Source organism: Diadema antillarum, unplaced genomic scaffold (assembly GCF_040938485.1).
Source record: "Diadema antillarum isolate AM-2024a unplaced genomic scaffold, OU_Dant_1.0 seq00001055_RagTag, whole genome shotgun sequence".
Classification (NCBI taxonomy): Eukaryota; Metazoa; Echinodermata; class Echinoidea; order Diadematoida; family Diadematidae; genus Diadema; species Diadema antillarum.
Genome location: NW_027271883.1, coordinates 1037567 through 1046703, shown reverse-complemented (window position 1 = coordinate 1046703; position 9137 = coordinate 1037567).

Genomic DNA, 9137 nt, shown 5'->3' with positions numbered 1-9137 from the left:
AATCTGATCATGCTCTAATATCAATCTGTTACTTCTTCGTAAAGCTCTTTATTCCCCTACCCAATCCACTTTCAGTAAAATCTCTCTAAATCTCACTAAATCTCTCTCCATACCTAAAAAGTCCTACAATAATAGTGATCAAGTCATTACAAGTTTCAAATGACACCCAGCCACAACTAGTCAAAGCTTCGATGGAGTGCATTGCTCGGCTACCAGGGGTTCTGTCGCGATGATGTTTGTTTCTTGTGATACAACGCAATAACCTACCTAAATTGACCAGGAAGGGGGGGGGGGGTGGTAGTTGGGGTGTGGCTCTCCTTTTGAACCGGAAAGGTAGGGAGCCTACTTGACGCGACCAGTTTTGATGGGCCAGCGAATTAGCACGAGAAAGAGGCTTGACGTGTATGCTGATGCAAAGTGCTTGTACTCTCGTCGAGATTGGTTTCAGGGAGCAGAAGCTCTCCTATTATGGCAGTTTCCTGGCTTCCCCACTGACGCAGTCCCATATCAAGGGCGTGATATCAAGGTATACCGGCAAAGTGAACAAAGTGTGTTCACTTTGATGGCCCTCGAGGTGACTTTACACGTGCCGACAACTTAACGTCGCTCTGTTCCCTCCGTTTCACCTTGGTCCCGTCAATCTGGCCTGTGAAGTTCTTTTCTTTCATGGTTTTCTCCGAAGGCTCCCGTTTCTCGTGAGATTTGTAGAAGGGCATGGAGTGCATGGTGATGAAGCGCGGGTAGCTCGAGGAAAACACAAGGACCTTCTGTGTATTGGTCGCTCCAGAACCAGCGTGAGGGTCCTTGCCCGTCAGATTGGTAAGAGATTTGGATGTTTTTGCGCGACAGCTTATAGACAGGTCATGTGTGCTGAACAGGGTTACAGGAGGCAAGCTAGCTATGCACATTTGGACATTTCCGAGGTTTTCCGGATGTGCCTCCGGCGCCGTGGATGCGCAGTTTGTGTGCTCCGTGTGCTCCGTGTGCTGCGGGCGTTTCTTCTGCAGAAGCTTCAGCGACTCTACAATCTGATCAGTCCTCTTCTTCTGGGCGGCCAGCAATCTGTCAGCTCTCTTCTTCAAAGTCTTCGCCTCGTTTCTGCTCGACCCTTTCTTCGGCCCAAGATGCGGGGACACCTCCTGCCACGTCATGGACTTGATGGGTTGAGGCTTTATGTTCGTCTTCCCTCTAGGATGCTTCACTGACCTTGAGGCTGAACTAGTTGTCCCTGCCTCCGAAGATCTCTTGTCTCCATGTTCGAAGTTGGCGGTGTCTTTTTCTATGACTTCAGAACCTACCGATTTGTCATCCACAGGGGTCTCGGTCTCCACAGCGGCCGGGCTCACGTGAGCGGTGACGTCACGTGTACTATGGAGCGCCTGGTTGCGCAGCAGTACTGCCCGCCTGAGAGCGCTGTCCTCCAGGAAGCCGTCCTGAGCCCATCCTTGCAGTTTACAGTCGTCAGACCTTGAGCTCAAGCGATCTGCCAGGGTGCTTCCCAGACTCGGTCTCGCTTCGGAATCATCTCTTGCAAGCGGCGGGAGTCTGTTCGGTGGGGGATGGAGGATCGAGGTCAGTCGATGGAAGTACAAAAGTTCGTCGTCATCGTCATCGTCATCGTCGGCGACGATGGTGCTCGAGGTGTCTGCAAAGACAACGTTCAGCTGGAGAGGCTTTGGTTGCCTGTAATGACACTCTAGCATTGACGGCGGAGGACTCCCGTCTTCCCTTTCATCACCCCTCGCGTCTGTGACGGGCGTTAAAACGTATGAAACACAAATTAATCAAAATGACAACCTCTGCTTGTTGCAAAGATCCGCAGCACTCTCTAAACAGATTTTTGTTATACTGATAGAGATCAGGTTTTTGACGATACAGGTGAAAAAGCCAAAAACAAAACAGAACTAAACTACATGTATGTTTCTCACAATCTGCTGCATGCCGGCGTAATCGAGATTTCGTATTTGCTTTTTATTTGCGTTAACCTTATCAGTCCTAATTTGAAAATCTATATCATATAACACTGAAGATGTCTATGGTAATGACTAATACACTCAGCAAAAAAAGTACAGGTATACACATTTTTGAGGTCATATTTTTCATAGAAGATTTCTATGAAAATCAATGTATTATAAACCATATTAAAAGTAATCAAATTGGCTATTAAGCTAATAGGGTAATTAAAAAGAAAACTTTACGCGTGAGTGAGCACATTCGTTTTTGTCCTCCAAGGCACAAAATCAAAAATTGCTAAAATTGACGTGTTCTCTTTCATTTGCAAATGCCCTTCACGATAACATTAATAAAAGACCAGTTTTAAGAAATGAGAGACATGAATGAAATAGGGGGAAAAAATACTCTTTAGCTCTTATAACCTCTAAGAAAAACAAAGTGGGAAACAAAAGGGGGAAAATGAGAATTTTCTGTCAAGTCAAACTTCAAATGACTTAGGGAATAATAAGCAAAAAGATGGTAAATGAACTGAATTTCTTTATTCATTTCTTTTTAATCTAGTGATTTAAGAATCCATGTAAAAATTTCAAGAAGCAAACATTATTTACTAATTTTCTAATTTGAACAAAAAAACCCTCAAATTTCTACCATTTTTGTTAATAATTATTTCTCCTATTTCATTTGAATTTAGATTTGATGAAAGATACTTTATTTTCCTCCATTATTTTTAGCCTTCATTGATCTTTTGGGCTTTAAAGATACAATAGAGATCAAAGATTTATTTTTGCAACTTAATTCGTGTTTCTTTTTGTGTGAAATGTGTTGTTTGTTCTTAATGTTTTATGGAAGAGCACATACGCATGAATGGCAACTTGCTTAGTTTTGCAATTTTTACTTTTGTGCCCTGGAAGAGAAAAACAATGGTGTTTACCCACGCGTAAAGTTTCCCTTTTTGTTGACCTACCAGGTTGATAGCCAATTAAATTACCTTCAATATGGTACATAAAACATTAGCTTTCAGCCAAATATTCTTTCAGGAATCTAGATTTGAAAAAGCGTTTACTTTCTTTTTTTTTTGCCGAGTGTATAATAATTTATAATGATAGAATACTACACAAAATTCACAAAAATCTTCGTAGAAACACAACAAAACATATTTTTTTCGCTTCATGTTGTTTGTGGTCAATGAACAGTACTGCTCAATGACTCTTACCATGGGATTTTTCCTCTACGGCTATTCTGTTGGAGGTGATTTGTGAGACGACTTTCGCTGGACGTGTGGTCTTTTTAGGTTTGGATGTGCATGGTTTACTCCGCTGAATGCTTCTGTTCGGTCCTTTGTCTAAATTAACAAAAGAAAACAACCATACACAAACACAAATAATAAGAGAAAAGAATTATGACAGAAATTCCCGGGTAGTAAGAGGAAAGTAGAATTCCAATGACATATCACTCGACAAAGATTGATAAGACTTTATGTAGTCACTGCAGGTATGTCTCGACTGCGAATCGTTTTCCTTTTGATTATTATACAGTATTTTCTGTTATTACTGCTTGAACGGTGTTTCTAGCATCTGGAAACGAACAAAAGTCAAATGCTAGTTGAAAATATTTAACATCTGAGACGGGTATCAAATCTGAACAGGCGTCACACCGGATACTGTAGTTTCACCTTTCTTATTTTACTACATTAATCTCACTTAAATTACGGAGCACTCCCGTTACAACAAACACGATAATAACGCAACTCTCGTTACAACAAAATGAATATCCAGGTCCAAAGCGTCATCTTTTATAATTATGTAAACTTTACTGTTCGGCTATAAGAAAATGTTTCGACATAAGGAAAGAAAACTGCCTGCCAAGAGGACATTGTTATAAAGGAAGTGCTCTGTAATTATTTTTGTCATACAAAATAATACAGTACCCGCCATAGAAGTTTTAGCCGTCGACATTGCAGAGATCCCAGGCAACTTTTTCGCAGTGGCGATTGAGCCGAGCACTGGCTTAGTCCTGCCCTGTTTCTCTGGACGGCAATTACACGTGTCCAAGTGGACTGTGCATTGCGTTCTGCTGATTGGAGGAACCCGTTTTGAGTTGGCGTGGAGGATGGGTTCGGACTGATGCCTATCGGACTTCGCTTCTTCTTTACGGTACGTCGAAGGAGTATCTTCGATTTCAGCAACTAACAAGCAAAAAAGAACAAATTACGGCAACATATTTATTGAATTGCAAAGATATTTCTTCTACCCATAACAATGTTAAAACAGATATAGACAGATCACTTACTCATTGACAATTAAAACGTGGCATGCAGTTTCCGCAAGGAAGAGTTATCTAGCTCTTTCGAATCTATCTTTCTCCCTCTCTTTTCTCTCCCCTTAAATCATATTATCATTTCATGCATCGACTGAGAGACTTTAGTAGATCGTTGGGTAACGACTCTTGATATCCAGATCCCGGTTAAGTTGTTTGGCAGGAGCTCCTGATGAAAACCTTGGAAAATGCACTTTATCCTTGCTGCCTACAGCTTGGTGGGGGGGGGGGGGGGGGGGGGGTGGAGGCGTGACTTAAGTGTCGCATGGCCTAAATGTTATGAAATGTTAACATTTCGTCAACGAAATTACTGATTTCGTCACGAAATAGGGCCATGCGACACTTGGCGCCCAATACAAAAACTACTGACATGTCCATGGTTTAAACCACGGACAAAGATTGTACCACCTCTTTAATTCGGGTCCATAATTCAAGATTTTACTTTCTTGTAAACATCGTATTGCTTCCTTAGGATCATCCAAGCGAATTCTAAACTCGACATCAAGCTTTGGTTATAGAGGAGTATGGCAAGTTAAGACTACTGTTGCGTGAGCACTTACAAACAGAAATCTTTTATCGACATGGCATCTAGTATTCGCGTTTTGCAAAAACTTTCTATTGAACAGGTGTCAGTTCGAATATTCCATCTGCAGCAACAAAATTCAAAGGAAATATTCACTTCAGTCACGCATCCAGTTGCTTATTACAAGCAAAAGGTACATAAAATTGGCGGGGATAAATTTTGGAATTTACCAGGGCCTGCAGTGAAGGACTGGCTGGGGCCATCCACGTTTGAGGGCGCCCTCTGGAGTGATGACTGGAGCAGATTGGATTTAGCTGACAAGTAACCCTAGAGCAAGGAGAACACAACAAACAAACAAACAGACATGTGTTAATTAGGACGAAAAGACGGTATGCTATTATCACGTAAATATTTTTACACTAGAAAGCCGATTACGTTGGGCATGTATGCAAGTCTATCTACTGATATCAAATCAAATAAAGCTACACACGGTAGCATCAAGCGACTTAAATACCTACTGTACCATATATACTAGTATACATATATGTATGTATATATATATATATATATAACGTAATATAACATGATATAACGTATTCACACAAGAATAACTTCATGCTTTTGAAATGATTCTTACGTGATTGAAACCAAGGAGCCAAGTAGAACAGTAAATCAATACAAGTCCCTAAATCTGTTACAGAAACAAGTCCCTTATATTATAAACACTGTTGCTCACCAAGCAAACATTAACCTTTAATCCCCTCTTCATAAAGGAACCATGCAATGATCTCTCTTCATTAAATACACCAACTAACATTTTCACGGGATTTATTGCACAGGAATCAGCAATCAGAAAGAGATATTTGAGCAAAAATCTAATAACCATTAACCGTGACATGTAAACATGTAAACATTTATCTTTTCATTTCAGACAACAAATTAATAAATTATTCATTCATGATTATTTTCTTTCGCTATGTGGACATTAATTCTCTCTCTCTGGAGTCTGTTTTTTTTTTTTTTACGTTGAAACAGTTACTTGATATGGCTTTTTAAATTGAAGTTAGCTTTTCTTACTTCAAGGGAGTTTTAGTTAACTTTCTCTCTCTTTTTTTTTCAAGGGAGTTGACTGTACTCTGCAGAGTACAAATGCACTATAAACTAGGCAATGCAGCTTTTTATTTTGCTTAATCAATTGGCACTATGAAATAGAACAAAGATGATAAAAATGATAAGAATGTGAAAGCGTACAGGTTGAGATGAAAGATCTGTACCTTGAAAGAAACGAACTTAAAACCTGAGCAAGTACCTCTGGGACGATATTCCGCAAGAAAGGACTCAGGGATGCCTTGACCAGGGACTCGGCGGTGGCAGCATCTGTCCCGAATCCCGGCTGGGAAAGGGGCTCTAGAACAGGACGCCCCTTCAGTCGCTTCGCGCTGTAGTCCGGCAAGAACTGCGCCATCTGACTGAACGAGTGCAGACCGCCGTATGACGCCAGAGAAGGGGGAAGTCCCGGATTAGGGGACTCTGCACTGAGATGCTTACTGTTGGATCGAACACGTATTCATGCGTTTATTGGTGAGCGTGATGATACACTCATGTCAATGCAATATATTAACATACAGTAGTCGTCACCAAAGACAAGACAAAAAATAAACGTGACAGAAATCGCGATTGAATCGAGGCCTACTCGTAACTCAAAAAGTTGGTTTGCTTAACTAGTAATACCCTAAAATCTGATATGTTTGTCCATAAATAGCTCTGTTTTGTTACACTTTCTTTCTTTCTTTATGCATTTGTTTATCTATTTACAGTGTAGTTAGTTAGTTAGTTAGTTAACTACACGCAGCCGCTGTCGCGAAGCGTGCTCTGCACAGCGGTCTGGTCAGGCTATAAGTTAGTATGATTAGTTTAAGTGAGTCCATTTAAGGCGTACCTATATGCTATAATTATACGAAATAATTGCATCAGAGATTGACCGGTATTTCAGAAAACATGATAACGTACGCAGGACTGTAAAATACTAACAGAGCAGAAATTATAAGTCAAATGTAATGTCTTATCCGTCTAGGGAATTTAAAATAAAAACAAATTGACCCTAAAAGGGTGTGACACAGTATAAAGCAGATATAAGTACAATCGCAAATAACAAATTAAGAAAGAATTCTTTTCAATTAATTTACTCAATAAAGACAATGCTCTAATAAGTGTCTAATTTGAAAATATTGTGCAGACTTTTTGAAGGGGGTCGTGAAATGCTTATCTTGGAAACACCATCGAAGTAAAATATGAAAAAAAAAGATAAAAACAAATTAAAAAAATACAGTAAAAGCAAAATGATCATACGCTTATGATTTTCAATTTCAATGTCAAAATCTCAAACCAGATGCTATTCTATGTGGTGAGAAGGTTCATTTTCATAAGATTTTAAGCAAACATTACCTTATTACATCAACGGTGTGTCCGTTCTCTGCAACTTGCTGAGTACCGCTGTGGACGTCGGAGCGGACAACAGTGGACGGAGGTGTGGCATAGCGGTCGCGGAGCTGAATGGTTTTGTACTCAAGCAGCGAAGGGATACCCGTACCGTGTGGTCCGCTGCGTTGTCCCATCTGCCCGTCAATATTGCTACTGAATGGTTGCTTGATCCGGGTGATGTTCGTTTTTCTAAAGCTAAGGGTCCGTCAATCCGAAAATGCAATAAGGTTTGATGGTTCGTGAATCCGAAAATGCAATATTAGGTAGAGCCTACGTTTATTGAAATAAAAAAAAATACAGAAACAAAATGAGTGACTAATAAGTTTTAAGATTTAAAACCCTCTGTTAAGTCAAACTTAGAAGCTAAATTTACTTAAAATTATGGTATACCGCTGGTTTCCATTTTCAGCTTTCTTCTGATGTCTTCAGCATCCATTTCAATTTACCAAAATTTTCAGAAAAAAAAAATCTTTGTCCCTTACATTTTGTTGATTGATACCTGCATGAGAAGTCTTTATTTCTTATTTATACATGTAAGTTAGAATACAGGCAATAATTGAAGTCACACACAGCCTAGACCATACCATAATCTGAACTTAAATCCCCTGGTGCGCAGGGACCTGTCCCGCAGCCGCCTTAATATACGTTATAATTAATAGGTTTCGTTTAATGAGAGCCAGAACGCGGCAACTAGCCAACAATAATAACATAACATGTTCAATTATGTAAATCGAGTATAAGTGAGGGAATCGAAGTAAAAATACTTTCTGAAATAACATGAGAGAGAATCTACATTCACAATTTGGAAACTAGACCTAGAATATCTAGTTGAAATAGACTTTAACAGTTAGATAGTACTAGTATATAGGCTATAGGTCTAGTAGACATTACAATGTTAAAGTAGTTACTATTAATACTACTACTAGAGCTCTAACTGTTAGTGTTAGTAGACTGCGATTTTCATTATAATGTTTAGAATAGATATGACACGGTTTTTACCAGACCAGTGCCCTGCTTTAAGAAAAGATATAATCGATTGTAAATTCCCTTACCTCTATAGGATATGGTAGAAATCAGTTGAATATACAAGTATTTCATAATCAATTATAGCTCTTCATAAAACAGAGCCCAGGATTTACTAACCCTAGCTGTTCTATACTTCTAAATCACTCTGACCACCGAGTCTGACTTAATGCTTGTGATGAAAGTCTTCGATACCGTAGAACTAGAAATACTCCTTATTCTTAATCTTAATTCTTATCTTTATTCTTATTCAAACTCCCCACTTTGTTTTGAACACATACATATTTTCATATCTTAATTTCGCTGATGACAAACAAAAGTATGACCATGGTATGACCTAGTTTAGTAACCATAAGCATTTAGGAAACCTAAATAGGCCTAACGTACTTAGACTTAGACCTCTAGAGGTATTCTACACTGTATAACCTTTTCCCCGTAGCGTAGTAAAAACGTGATAGTAGGGGAGACCGGGTCTAGTTGTTACACGGGCAAGTTGTTACACTGTCATTTTCTCTATTATGATCAAAAGAGGGCGTTACAAGTAATATCAAATCAAAACGTATTGTTGTAGTAACGGTAGTACTTACCGGCACTACTGGTGAGTTGCAACTGTAACTTGTCTTGTAGCTCAGTCAGTATGTCTTTCAATCAGGTTCCAGGTCACAACTGAGGGATGCGCGTACAGGCAATCCCTTTTATACCTCCCCTGTGTAGACAGGGGGGTTAGGGTGAAACCACTAGGGGGCGCTACTACTACATTCCCCCCCGTTTTATAAAACAAGGGGCATAATAGGAAAAAAAAAAACAGCCCCGGCCAAAATAAAGACCCAACTATAACCCC